We start from the raw sequence: 15,255 nt of genomic DNA, 5'->3' as shown, positions 1-15,255 counted from the left end.
CCTGTGCCTGGTTTTAAGTATTCCATTGGTCAGCTAGGCTTATGGATATTTTGAGGTGGGTTGCCTAATGAGCCTGTTTGTATTCAGCCCAGTGGTCACTGTGGGCTTTTTACTTTACTCAGGTTTCCATTGCTCAAACCTGTTGCCTAAAAGTAGCCTCTACATTCCCCTTTGACAGATCAACAACAACAAATCTTGGGCATTTGGGCGAAGGTCTCATCTTCAGCAGTTGCTTCATGCTGGACAGGGGGGCATGCTGTCCCTGCTTAAACTTGTCAGTCCCTCGGAGGTTCTGTGCAGTTATAGACCAGAGCATGGTATTATATTAACATGCTGACAGGCAATGTGAATGAAATTCCCTGGTGGTCAGGTCCATGGGATTTAGGGGGAGGGGACCCTCTGGTGGTATGGGCTGGGACCCTTGTTGAATCATAAGTTGTATATGGAATTGTTGGATTCACTCAGACGGGTAAGAATGTATTTTGCCTGTAGATCAAGATGGTGGCTGGATCTGCAGGAACAAAGGAAAAAAGTGCGTTGGGGGGAGGCTGAAAGAAGCAAGGTGGCTGAGAGTCAGCCAGTGTCAGGGAAGGGTCCCAACTGAGTCCACCATGTGTGTGGATTCACCCTGGATGAGCTTCCACTGTCAACTGCTGCACACGTTGGGAATGGAGACCTCAGGGGTATGGAGTAGGAGAGGAGAAGAAAGGGTCCTTTGCCTTCACAGGCATGGGCAGTCTGACCTGTTCACCCTCAAACCTTTAGACCACATGGGAGCTCCCCTGGCTAGAGATCTTCAGTTGTCAGGGTTAGACCTCTGAAGGGCTGAAAAGAGAAAGGAGAGAGAGGGAAGGATCCCTCAGAAGGGCAAGAGGGGAAATCCCTCACTCTTTTGGGCAAGGGCAGTCCCGCTGGTTCTCCCCTGGGGTTTTGTATCCTCACCGAGGTGTAACCTCTGCCAGAGGCTGTCATTTTCCCAAGGAGTACTGGAGTCAGTCCACTGAGGGAAAGTCTCAAGAAATTCCCAGAGAATCCAAGGAAAGTCCTAGGCTGGCAGAGGGTCCCTGTATGGGCTCCACCAAATGTGGGGGGACCTGAAGGGGTGGAGACTGGTGGTGTGGGTTGTGAAAGAATTCACCCAAGGCAGAACAAAGGGGAAGAAGTTTACTGAAAACACTGCAAAGAAGCACCGGGCAGGACAGCAAAGGAGAGACTGTCTGCACAGAAGTTCTCTTCTATACCTAGTTTGCTGAGACTTTCTTTAATAGATGTGGGCTTTCACATTCTCTAATATTTCTTGAATGAACTTTGGCAGTTTGTCTCTTTCAAGGAATCTGTTCATTTTATCTAAGTTGATAGAATTATTCGGATAAAGTTTTTGTAATATCTGTAGAATTTATAGTGATGTCACCTCTTTAATTCATAACATTAGTAAGTTGTGTCTGCTCTCTTTTTATCCTATCAATCTGGCTAGAGGCTTATTGCTTTTATTGATAGTAACAATCAATCAACATTTGCTTTCATTGATCTCTACTGGTTTTTTGTTATCTATTTTATTGATTTCTGCTCTGATATTTATTACTTTCTTGTGCTTTGGGTCTTATTTGCTCTTTTTGTTTTAGTTTCTTAGGATGGAAGCTGAGAATATTAATTTGAGATTTTCTTCTTACAAATCCTCAAGCACTATAAATTTTCAGCTAAGTACTACTTTTGATCATTTCTAATTTCCCTTTTGATTTCTTGACTCATGAGCTATTTTGAAGTGTATTATTTAGTTTCCAAATATTTGATGATTTCTGTTATTGATTTCTTAACTAATTATATTGTGATCAAGAACATACTTTGTATGACTTGAATCCTTTTAAATGTACTGAGAATTATCGTATGGCCTAGAATATGGTCCATCTAAATATTCCGCATGCACTTGAAAGGAATGAACATTTTGCTGTTGAGAGGAATAGTGCTCTATAAAGATCAATGAGGTCAAGATCCTGTTGGCTTCTTCTTCCATATCTTTAATTATTTTCTGTCTTCTCGTTATATCCATTACTGAGAAAAAGTCAATGAAATTTTGAACTAGGGGGTGCCTGGGTGGTTCGGTTGGTTGAGCATCCAACTCTTGATTTGGTCTCAGATCATGATCTCAGGGTGGTGAGATGGAGCCCCGAGGGCAGCTCTGCTGAGCGCGGAGCCTGCTGGAAATTCTCTCTCTTCTTCTCCCTCTTCCCCTCCCCGTGCTCACACTCTAAGTAAATAAATAAATAAAATCTTAAAAAAAAAAGAAATTTTGGACTACAACTATGAATTTGTCAATTGCTCTTTGAAGTCATACCATTTCTACTTCATGTATTTTGAAGATCTGTTGTTAGGTGCATAAATGTTTAATATTGTTATGTCTTCTTGATGAATTGACTACCTTATCATTATGAAATGATTTTCTTTATCTATAGTAATATTCTTTGTGCTGCAATCTATATTTTGATTAGTGTGTTAGCATGGTAAATCTTTTCCATCCTTTAATCTATTTGTGTCATAATATATGAAGTGTGTTTCTTGTACATAGTATATTGGTGGCTTTGCTTTTTTTAAAATCCTATCTTTTTTTTAAAGATTGTATTTATTTGAGAGAGAGAATGAAAGAGAGAGAGCACATGAGAGGGGGGAGGGTCAGAGGGAGAAGCAGACTCCCTGCTCAGCAGGGAGCCCGATGTGGGACTTGATCCTGGAACTCCAGGATCATGACCTGAGCCGAAGGCAGTCACTTAACCAACTGAGCCACCCAGGCGCCCTCCTATCATTTTTTAAAATCCTCAACCGTTAGTTAAGGTGTTGAGATCATTTACATCTAAAGTAGTTATTGGTATATTTAAGTTAAATATATTATGTTGCTATTGTTTATTTATCTCATCTCTTCCTTGTCCCCTTTTTCCTCCTTTTCTGACTTCTCATAGGCGAACTGAATATTTTCATGTTTCCATTTTATCTCTTTATTGGCTTATTAGCTATGCTTCTTTATTTTCTTTGTGATTGTTTTAGTGTTTACAGATACATCTTAATTTGTCATAGTCTATCTTCAGATGATATGATATCACTTCACATGTAGTATAACAATATACCTCATATCTACATTCTTAGCCTTTGTGCTCATGGTCATGCTTTTTTAAGCATCTGCTTTCTGTCTGGCTTGTTTACCTCTTGGTCTGTGCTACTTATAAACTGGTGAACAACTTGGAAGGAAAACTGCTCAGATCATTGGGCTAATTCTCTGTCTCTTCTTTCCATAATCAGGTCTCTCTCATCAGGCTGTAGAATGTTCTGCTCAGGTTTTCTGACTCTTGGCAGCTGCTTTTTGGCTTGGGTTCTTAGCTCCTCCTCACCTGCTACTTAGTAAAAAGTAAATGTCTCAAGGGAAAAGCAATCTAGTATGTGGGACACTCACTGAGTTTCTCTTCTTTATGAGGTCTTAGCTCTCAAGGTCTGGTTGCCTTAGTAGGTCTTTTACAAACTCACCTAAATTTTAAAAATCTAGCTTTTCAGGGCACCTGGGGGGCTCAGTCAGTTAAGCATCTGACTTCATTTTGGCTCAGGTCATGATGTCAGGGTCGTGAGATTGAGCCCTGTGCCGGGCTCCACACTCAGCAGGGGTCTGTTTGTCCCTCTCCCTCTAATCCTCCTCCCCCCAGTTGCTCTCTCTCTCTCTCACTCTCTATTTCTAAAATAAATAAAACATCTTTAAAAATATCAAAAAAATAAAATAAAATCTAGCTTTTCTAGATGTCCTCTATGGGAGCAGCAGTCTACTACCAGATAATCCATTAAGATGCTTAATGCCTTGTAATATGTTTAACCTTAAAATCTTTTTTACTGACAAGACCCAACTGTTTAAAGATAATCTTTACAGACACAAATGACAGTGCAAACAGTATAAGATATAACTACCCTTACTATTAACTATGAGATCAATTAAGATACATTACAGAATTCTTAAGTTATAAAAGACAAACCTATTATAGGGACTGGTTTTACTATCATTATTACTGGTCAGTGCGTATTTGAAAATTAAAAGTTTCTATAAAAGTATGTATTAACACAAAGGCTAATGCTTATTCTACAGGTTTATACATGTTCAAACCAAAGTTAAAATTTCTCCTAAGAAATTCATTGCAATAACTTCTATTCTGGTTTTCTTTTCTTCCTTTAGTTTTCAGTCTAGGGCAGAGAAATCCATTTCAAAGCTACTGAGTAAAAGTTGCAGCATGTGTTATGGACGCCAATAGCAAAATGTCTGCCACAGAACTTCATCATTTCTTTCCCCCTATTTGGCTAACGTTTGCATTCTGAACATAGACTCACAGGTGGGTTTCTAATAAGAATTAGAGATCACAAATTTCTATAAAGTGTCTACAAGCTCATAGGTCCCTGGTCACACAGCAGCCTTTATCTGAGGGTTTTAAAATCTCATTTACTTCTTCCTATTTTGTTAGTTTGCATTTTGTATTTCTCTTGTTTGTACTCACCAGCTTCCCTTCATGCTTCTCTGCTATTTTTCTCCAGTCCCGGTGTGGTGGGAATCCCACTCCTCTCTGGTCTGGTGGACCAGATTACAGTTTTACATCCAAACAAGAGCAAAACTAAAAATGAAAGCCAAGTAGTGCTGGGAAGTTCACTCCTAAAACGTTTGTTAAAATCATTTGTTTAAAAATGTTCGCATCTGTTGCTTGGCACTGATCCTTAAGCTCCAAGACCCCTACCTTCTTAACTAATTATCCTCATGTCAAGTAATCAGTTGTAGTAGATTGACTATATACTCATAAAACTCCCCAAACCCAAATCCCTCAAAACAGAGGGGAAACAACTGGGATAGAATCTAAGAACTTTTCTCAATTCCACTATTAAACAAAAGGCATAAAGAAATAAAGAAAAGGTATAAGAAGGAACATAACAGATACGGTGTTGTGAGAAAGCATTGTAACAGCCTATTTTCTCTGAAAACCAACCCCCACCCCCAACTGATCACACTGCTCCTGCCCCAGACGAAGACCATGTATAATTCCACAGCACGGAATAAATGAGCAAGAGGAACTGTAAACAGTCTGGCCAACCAGAAGCAATAGAGATACAATGCAACCAAGACACTGCAGACCCCGTTTCCCACTGAGCTAATATAATCCACACTTGGCAAGGAGGAGTTCTCACTGCAGGGCTCTCCTGCCTAAAGACACAGGCTCCCCGGGAGAAAGGCGGTGGGAGAGGGGAGAGGAAGACAAAAGAAGAGAGGGAAACAATTGCTATAGGGGAGACTCACAGTGAGAAGTAAAATTGTGTGCATTCCCTTTGACCCAGAAATGCCAGTTTGGGGAATCTTCCTATAAAAATGGAAACCAAGTGTAAGGATGAATGTAAGATGTTTACTGTGGCATACTTTGTGTAAAAAAAAAGCTGGAGTGAAAACTGGAATATCTATCAATACAGAAATAACAGGAAAAATTATGGAACTTCTACAAAGAAATATTAAGTAGCTATTAAAAATAAGAAATTGGATCAATTAAATTTATATATGTAGAATAATGTACATAACAAATAAAATGAAACAAATAACAGTAAATGGTATTATATGATCTCATTTACATATGAAATAGAAAATAACTACATATTTGTTTGAACATAGAAAAGGAGTGAAGGAATTCACACTCAACTTTTCATAGTGGTTTTGTCAGGAAGATGGAGGGGGAGGGGAGGTGGAGATGAATAACATTTTCTTTATAGACTATTGTCTTACTAGACTTGTTACAATGAGTGTGTACTGCTTTTATAATTTAAAAATGTAATAAATTTAAAATATAAAAAGGATTTATTGACTTTATAATTACAAGTAATGCCAGACCCCAGAGTTCAGTGGGGTGTTTAGTTCTCTGGCATTTGCTTTAAGTTGATCCTGGTGGGTAGAGGTAAATAGTAACTTCTGCTCTCTGAGAGAGGCCTCACCTGTGTCCCCCAACAACAGCCAATTAAAGCACAGACTTGACAGTACCCCTGGAGAAAGCCGGTGGCTGTGAAATGAAAACTATAGATACCTCTCCAAAGCCTCAGCCACAGAGCTTCCCAAGGGGCTACCTGAGCCAGTGAGCAGCTAGCAGAGGTGTGGATGAGAATAGAACGGGCATTCGTCTGGAAAAATCCCACTACTCCAACTCCTGACAAATTTTCTTGGCTCCTGTTCCATACTTCAGAGATGAGATGCACAAGTCTGGCCCAGCCTCCGCAGGGATAAACGTTAAACTCTGTGGGAAAGATGCTGCCGCCCAGTTTTGAAGTCTGTGTTAGCACTTCGGTGGAAGATTCTTTGAGGACCACTGGAAGTTGGTTGTGGGCCTTCCAATTGTTACCCACAGGATAGAATTAAGGCCCTGGAGGAGTGACACTTGGCTCAGTATTTGCATTTGATTTCATGCTGATAGAAGCTTCCAGATCTTTTGAGGGGTAATAGATATGATATTCAATAATAAAGAAAATAATGTGCAGAAGCTAGCAGCCTGTGAAGAATTAACTTTTTCGATCGCTCATTCATCTTTCAACATCTTTTCTCTTCTTGTACAATCCTACTGTCCTCCACCCATGCCTCTCCTTCTTCCTACTTAACCTCTTTAATAGATTTTTTATTCAATGTTTTCCTGATTATCATAGAAATGCTAGAGTGTCCATGGAAAATATGGTTACATTTTTTAAAAAAGTAATCATGTATAACCCTACTGCTGACAATATTTTGGAATAGTTTCTTTTTGTCTTTATACTTACTTTTTCTTTTTAATTCTTTATTTAAATTCAATTTATTTAACATATACTATATTATTAGTTTCAGGGGTGGAAATTAATGATTCATCAGTTGCATATAACACCCTATGCTCATTACATCCTTATGCCCACCTTAATGCCCATCACCCACTTACCCATCCCCGCATCTACCTCCCCTCCAGCAACCCTCTTTGTTTCCTAGAGTTCAGCCTCTCTTATGGTTTGCCTCCCTCTCTATTTTCATCTTATTTTATTTTTCCTTTCCTTTTTTTTTTTTAAGATTTTATTTGTTTATTTGACAGAGAGAGAGAGATAGCGAGAGCAGGAACACAAGCAGGGGGAGTGGGAGAGGGAGAAGCAGGCCCCCCGCCGAGCAGGGAGCCCGATGCGGGGCTCGATCCCAGGACCCTGGGATCATGACCTGAGCCGAAGGCAGAGGCTTAACGACTGAGCCACCCAGGCGCCCCTATTTTTCCTTTCCTTTTAAAGCAGGTCTGTGTTTGTGTAGCTTTGTAAGTGTAGATGAATATCTCACGTATATACCTAATATTACAAAAAAATATGAGAGAATATGTGGAAGTGGAAAAGAGGTTTGGACAGCGTGTTGCTGTTGTTATCTGCACAGTTGTGGTGTGGCTATGGGTTCTGGTGTGTCAAGTTGGTATTCATATTCCTCACACTAACTGTGACAGCAGCCTTTATATTTCAGCCCTGCTTTTCTCCTAAGGGCTGCCTCGGAAGTCAGCAATATTTGCATATAAAGATCCCCATTGGGTAGTTATTTACTCTTCTTTCATCCCAGTTTTTCACTTGCAGATAATTGGGTACCTAGGATCCCAGCAGGCCACTATTCTCTTCCCTTCCCTGTCTCTTGATAGTACCTTTTCTGCTCCCTCTTTATTGGATCTTCTGGGTTTATCCTAACAGTATCCAAAAGCAGGCAGCCATCACCAGCCTGGGCACAATCAGAGAATCATCAAAATGCCCATTTGGTAAAGACACTCAATTAAGCATGCATTCTGTTCAACATGTTCAGAGTAAATACTACAGCTAATGTGGCCTTTGGGAGACTCTACTTCATGCAGAAAACCAGGAATATATCAGATTAGAGGCAAGAAGGACCTTGTTGGCCTGGAGTCTTGCTTGACCAATACTTTAGATCCTTACCGCACCGTCAGTCCAGGCCACATCTGGAGGCCCTTATCATTTCCCTAGTTAAGAGATCCGATTCTGTTTTCTCTCCCAAGGTCTCCCCAGTTACCCTTGCAGAATCAGGATGGATAGCTGGCAGTGCCAACTGATAGTCTGACGTTCCAGCATAGACAGATGGCAGTGGGAAAGCCCAGAGCACTCTTTCCTGGGTGTTCCCATTGTCACTCTGGAACAGGTGCCCATGGCAGCAAGAGAGCAATTTCAACCAACAAAACCCCGGACAGAACCTTGAAGTTTCTCTAAGAGGCCCTCGCATGCTCTTCCTTGTCCTCATACCAAGAAATCACTTCTCTCCATCAGAACTCCAGAACTTTCTGCTAATCTATATCTATGCAAAGCTCCTCACTGAAGCACTGAAAACTGAATTCCTCAGAGCCATGCTTCTACAATGATCTCTTCCTTATCGCAAACATCATAAAGTACAAAGGCTGATAGGCTTAGCACGCCTATCTCCCTCCCTATTTTCTTGATGAGCTCAAAAGGAAACATCCTGGGGCACTTTTGAATAGGAACTTGCAATATGAAGGGAGAACACAGGTGGAAGGGGGCCAGGCAGTTCAGCCTATAGGCTATCAATCTGCATGACCTCTGCCTTCTACTGCCAGTTGCCCGTCTGGTCACTGCCCAGTAGCCCGGTCAAAGCAGGCCTGAGTTCTGTAGTGATGGTCTGACAGCCTCACTGCTAGGTCCTCTGTTGCCTGGCAACCCACATCTGAAGTACACTGACCCAGATTTGGGTTCAGGTATTAAAGGGGTACTCAGACACTCTCAACACCCCCCCACCACGAGGCAAAGTGGCTATGGAGAAGAGCAGAGGATGCAGCATACAACCTATGAATTTAATTTGACTTGGCACATTCTGACTATATGTGGGGCAAGAACGTAGTAGGTGATACCTGTTTCTGGTCAATCCTAGGAGTATATTGAATGAATCTACCCTCCCTCTCATTTACCTCCTTTAAGAATAGACTGCACATCTCTAGACTGGACTGGACACAGCGAAATGTTCTGGAAGTGCCTCGGACATAAACAGATCTCAAGGCCTTGCTTGGGTTGGATGCACCTCCCAGGAATTGCTCAAATTTTGACCCAGTCTCTGGTCAAAAGTTACACGGTTCCCTACAACAAACAGACTAAAGTCCACACTCTTGTGTTCTCAACAAGCTGGCCTATAGCTCTCCTGCTTTATCTCCTATTGCAAACCTGCCCTGGCATGACCCTCCCCACCTCTTCACCTCACTCAAGCCACACCAGCACTCGGGCTCTGACTTGAACACCAAGTACTGGCTCAAGTTACTCTCTTCCAGGGAGTGCTCTTCCACACTACAGCTGCCAGTCAAAGCACCACACCTCCTCCCGAGCTCTACTCAAAAGACACTTCTTCCTTGGAGGAAAATAACAATCCCTTCTGAAATAGCTAGTTCTCTGCTCTCCACCTGGAAACCCTGGCTAGCCTCCACGCCGTCCCCACAGTTTCATAACAGGTGTGATATTATAGCACTCAGTATAGCTGTCATATATAAGCCCTATCTACATCAATGTCAAAGGGACTGTGTCTTTTATAGGCTGGTTCCTTCATGCTTCTATCTGGAATGAATGCATCCCACCTTCATTAATTCTTCCTCACTCTAACAGGTTCTTTCACACAATCCCCTCTGGATTCCACCTTTAGCAGTGCTCTATTAACAATAGGAATGGATTTTTTCAACCCATTTTCCTCAACACACACCGTCCTTCTCTTGATCCAGACACTACTAATGCCCATTTTTCTGTGTGCTCATCCTCCCCCACCTCTGCAAAGCAGGGTACGCTGCAAGGTGGGGTTCAATAACACGGGATATTCTCTGGCTGTACCATCTATCTCTGCCTGAGTACCTCATGATTATGACAAGTGCCTCAGAAAAACACCTTGAGAAGTCTAGATGGAAACCAATGCCCCATGGAAACACATAAATATTTTATCAGGCTCTGAACAAGACTCTTGCTCATAAATATTTAAACTCCTTGATAGCATAATGTTCAGTGGCTGATTAGAGTCAACTTGTACTGGGGTGGGGAGCTGAGAGGAGGAAGGGAATACAACAATACAATACCACAGCAATGGCAGCAGGCATTCTACAGAGCCCCTTTGAAGGATCTAAAAACACTGAAAATGCTCCTGAGGTCTCCCCAGTTTGCACAGACATTCATTTTCCAAGTGCGCTCCCTCTGGAGTAGGAGGTAGGTCAGTGCCCAGTGGAGCTGTCTAGAGAAGGCACTCACTGGGCTGCGGGCAGGCTGCTACTGCAGTCACAGCCCCCCTAACCTTGCCAAACTTCTCTCAGCACTGGTGGCACGAAGAAGATTTTCAAATAAAGTACACAGGACTCAAAATGAGGCAGGCCCTGTAAGAATGATCATGGCAGCTTTATTTAAAATAGCCCCAAACTGGAAACAACTCAAGTGCCCATCAGTAAGAGAATGGATAAGCACATGGTATAGATAGTCATATGAAGGAATATTATCTTGGAATAAAAAGAAATGAACAACTGATATACTTAATAACATGAATGAATCTTAAAACATCATGGTGAGCAAAAAGAAGTCAAATGTAAAAGTCCATGAGTGTGAATGCATTTATATGGATGTTTAAGAATGCAAAACAAATCTATGATGATACGAATTATAACAAAGTTTGCTTATGGATGGTGGGGATGACCAGAAAGGGGCATGAAGGAAATTTCTGGGATTGAATTTTTTTTATATCTTGTTTGGAATGTGGATTTGTCAAAACTGGTGGAGCTCCTAGCATAGGATTCAGCTTCGAAACTCTGTGAGGGGGGCGCCTGGGTGGTTCAGTTGGTTAAGCGTTTGCCTTCGCCTCAGGTCATGATCCCAGGATCCTGCTCAGTGGGGAGACTACTTCTCCCTCTCCTCTCCATTTGTGCTCTCTCTCCCTATCTCTGTCTCTCTCTCTCAAATAAATAAATAAAATCTTTTAAAAAAGAAGCACTGTGAGGATAAAAGAGGCCACTGATCTCCAGGATCATCATTTACCCATAAAGTATTGATTGACCTGAATTACCTGAAAGGACTTCTAGTATTTTACCAAGGGTTCTGCAACCTTTATGGGAGTTAATGCCTTGTTTGTGTCATTTAATTATCTAATTAATTCAACATTTATTAATTGCTTATAATATGCGAAAAAGGAACATAGCCATGAACACAACAAAAAAATTCTTGTCCTTACGGAGCTGATATTTGAGTGGGGGGATATTGGACAATTAACAAAGAAACAGCTATACTATATAGTGCCAGGCAATAATGATAAAGCAATGAAGAAATAAAGCAGGGTCAGAGGGTGGGGAGTGACAAAGGCCTGATTTGGATCAGGTGGTCAGGGAAGGCCTGATCAAGGAAGTCGCATCTGAAAAGAGACCTGAATGAATTGAGGATAGAAGCAGTGCCAGGTATCTGACAGGCAGAAGGAAGAACAAGAGAGGGGAGAGTGACAGAATATGAGGTCAAACAGGTCAGATTGCATAAGGCTTTGAAAGGTAAACCCTGGAAGAGAGTTGGATTTTATTCAAAGTGTGAAAGGAGCCATTAGAGAGTGTTAAGCAGGGGAGTAATATAATCCAAATGATGTTTTAAGAATGGGGAAAAGGAGGAAATTAAGAGATTTGCCTAATTCTTAGGGAAAAGTCAGAATAAGATCCAGATTTTCCCCCCCAATCTTAATATCCTTCACACATCTATTTCTCTCTCTTTTTTAAAAGATTTTATTTACTTATTTGAGAGAGAGTGTGCACAAGTGGGGAGGGGCAGAGGAAGAGGGAGAAGGAGAGAGACTCTCAAGCAGACTCCTTGCTGAGCAAAGAGCCCAAGTTGGGGCTCCATCTCATGACCCTGAGATCATGACCTGAGCTGACACCAAGAGTCAGACATTTCACTGACTGCACCACCTAGGCACCCCCACACATCTGTTTCTTAACCACCTTCTGATTCAAGTTCTGTCTGGGGCCAGATCACATATTTCTGGATTTCAAACTCTGATTTTCATTAACAAGTTTATATCTCAAGACAGTTATAAGTTTATAAACAGTGAGGTAGGTAACTTCTCTGTATGTTGGAAAATTTTTCATAATAAATTGTTGGAGATAAAAAAAGAGAGGTAGGGATTTGCATCCTTTATTGGGCAAAATTAATCAGCAACTAAATATGAATGTTATAATTCTCAACACCTTTCTGCAAAATAAAGGTTCTGATTTTTAACTAAATGTGGAACGTTCTTTCCAACTTTCAAATCCAACTTCTCTGCCCAAGTCAGTCCATGTTCCACTGTCTCTGTGGCAAGTCAGAGCCTTGGTGCTTCTTTCTTCTCTCCCCCACTGCCCCTAATGATTCTGAAAACCTACAAGGGAGTGCAATTAAATGTGAATTTGTAGGGTGGGAAGGCAGACTCCTTCAACCCCATCTGGAAATGCCCTTATGTTCAGACAACACAAAAGGAAATAGTAAAATCCGCAGCAGGAAACAAATTGTAAGCATCTATTGTCCTCCCCAGAGAATCTCTTTCCCTCAATCATTATTTTCCCACTCTTTTAAGGGCCTTCTAGGCTCGAAGTCTGTGGCTTCATCCCATTCACCCCTTAGATCCCCCTAGGCCACAACTCTGCTTTCACTAGACTTGATGTTCTCTATCCCCAGGCTACCATAACTCTGCCTCTGACCAGGCTCAACCCTAGACGTTATTGAGGCAGAGGGGGAAGCTAAAAGCTAGTGGTAGAAGAGAAGGGGAAATACAGGGAGCACTCCAGAGACAATGGTGGCCCTGAGGTAGAATTAGGCTGCCAAAATGGAGACCAGAGTGCCCCCCACCCCCACACTTCTGCAACTGTAACTCAAGTAAAGCCTGCCAACGCATTTTATTCCACAGACTCAAACGGACTTGCTGCTACCTAGCTTGCAGAAAGGCCTTCTGTGCTGAATAGCGGCACTGATGGAGAAAAATTAATTTTCCTTTGCAAGCCCTGCTGCCTAATACAACTATTCAACAATTTTCCCAGCTTTTAACCCCTCCCCGAAAATCTTTCGTGTTTACCTAGGGATGCAATAATTTAATGTTATCCTCTATATCCTGGTTTAAAGGACTCTACCAAGAAAGACATTTCATTAGAGGTTAGGATAAAATTTGCCTGCTGTTCATGCATGCTTGTACCTAGAAAACCAACAAAGGAGAGTAAGCGCATGCCATGACCTCTCCCCCGCCACAGATTTCAACTCTGAAATGTTAACAAACCCCAACTTTCAAAACAAGGTTCATCTTCGGCAGTAGCCCGAGTATACTTAGATATACACCATTCAAACACCGAGTTCTAACTAGTGGCCTCTAGGTAAGTTGGAAACGGGTGCTTGCTGGGGTACAAGGATGCTGCAGGTCCCGGGCGATTCTCCTCTGCCCAGAACAAGGCAGTTTGACAGGCAACGAAACTTTCTCTGTTCGGGACCTCACACTCCCGGGGAGGAAGCCCATCCTCCCGACCAGCCACCCTGCACCCTGGGTGAACGTGCCCCTGCAAAGCAGATTTGGGGACAAGCTCGGTGTGGAGGCTGTGGAAAACTGCTCCGGGCTCTCTCAATTTCAGCAGTCTGTCTGTCGCTCATTGAACGGAACAGAACAGCCACAGCCCCCCTGCCCACCGAATACCAGTACCCTCCCCTCTCCTCTCAGAAAATTGCCACTGGCACTCCTGGTGAGCGACCTCGGGCTCGCCTCCCGTTCCGAAGATAGTTTCTTAACCGTTTCCAAAGAAACCGCCCAGATTCTCGAAGGGAGAGAAAGCCCTGTCCCCTTTCCACTTTCCGCAGGTGTTTGATGTTTTGTGGATACATAGTGTCCACAGAGAGGTCCTACAAAATCCCGAATTTGGGATCCTCGAGGGCGCGCTGCTCACCTCACCAGGTCTCCGACCGCCGAGAAGCGCCAAGCCCGCGTCTGGTGGCGGGACGCCCGCGGTCCCCGGGTCTCTTGCGGGTTCGCGGGGCTGGAAAGGCCCGGGAGGGACAGGGAGCAGGGCAAGGGCCAGGGCAGGCGGCCGCGCCCATCGCCGCGCTGGGGGCCGGGCGTGGAGGCGGCGGGACGGCGGCACCGGCCTCTGCGGTCTGCGCGGGGCGCTCGCTGCCCTCCCCGGGCGCCTCCCGCTCCGGCGCTGCCGGGGCCGCGCCTCCCGCCCCTCCCCTAGCACCGCCCCGCGTGGCGCGCCGGCCCTGGCGCTCAGCCGGGGAGGCCCGCACGGAGAGGACGCGCGGACCCGCACATCCCACGCGCCGCGCTCTCCGCCTACCCCGCGGCTGCAGGGGCAGCGCCGCCTCCGGCCGTCGGGCTCCGAGACCCTCCGCCCGCGGGACACTTGCCCGCGGCGCCCAAACTGGCCAGGAAGTGGCTGGAAGGATTCCACGCGAAAGTTCCTTTTTTATTTCTCGGGTGCGGCCATCAAGTAGTGTTCTTATTTTATGCTCTCTAGGTTTTTCAAATTCTTTACGTAGAGTTTGTACTTATTTTATAATCAGAAAGACAAGGGCGTTACTTTTTCCAGGAATGCTAAAAGGAAACCACAAACGAGATGTCCATCCATTCAAAGATGTGTGAGCCTCCTGTCTCTCCTCACCCCAAACACAGACCTAAGAATGCTACTCTCCTGATAAGACATTCCTCCTACCTTTACCTGCCCCCCACCCCCAACACACAAACTTGGAGTAACTCCCCTCTGCAACTGGAATATAAATTACTTTCACAATTGTGAACGAGCTTTCTACCGTCTGTCCACTCAACCCCTGTGTTCCAGTTACACTAAACTGGGTCAATTGCTATTCTTTGAAGGACCCCTGGGTTTTTAATGACCCTGTTTATTTTGCTCACTCTCCCCTTATCCCGGATTTCCCTTTATCCCCATCTTTGCCAGTTGAATTTCTCCCAAGCCTTCAAGATCCAACTCAAATGCCTTCTACTTTGATGAAGGTCTTCCAGATCTCCCCAGTCAGATCTGTGAGATCAACTCATGTCTCTCCCAGCTCTCTGTGTTTTTGTTCCAGCACTAAGTTCAGCTGTGTGTTATAGCTGGTTGTGTCTTCCTGTCTCCTCGCTGTCAGGGCCTGCAAGGCAAGGTATATTTCTGACTCATCTTCATCCCTCATGGCAATTGGCCACACACACATTTTAAAATAAATAACTATTCTTTGGTTGTATATAAACTATGTGCTTATTGTAAA

The 15,255-nt window shown here is 43.5% G+C and overlaps 1 protein-coding gene across 1 annotated transcript in view; it reads right to left on the bottom strand.

The window, feature by feature from the left end:
* The window catches only part of GPR156 (G protein-coupled receptor 156), an 83,726-nt gene extending 69,576 nt beyond the window's left edge, over positions 1-14,150 (bottom strand). The window contains exon 1 of the mRNA XM_027587004.2: positions 13,941-14,150. The gene's annotated coding sequence lies outside the window, so the exon portion shown is untranslated. The remainder of the gene's footprint in view (positions 1-13,940) is intronic.
* Between the last annotated feature and the right edge of the window lie 1,105 nt (positions 14,151-15,255).

Source organism: Zalophus californianus, chromosome 1 (assembly GCF_009762305.2).
Source record: "Zalophus californianus isolate mZalCal1 chromosome 1, mZalCal1.pri.v2, whole genome shotgun sequence".
Classification (NCBI taxonomy): domain Eukaryota; kingdom Metazoa; phylum Chordata; class Mammalia; order Carnivora; family Otariidae; genus Zalophus; species Zalophus californianus.
This window is presented reverse-complemented; position numbering and strand designations above follow the sequence as displayed.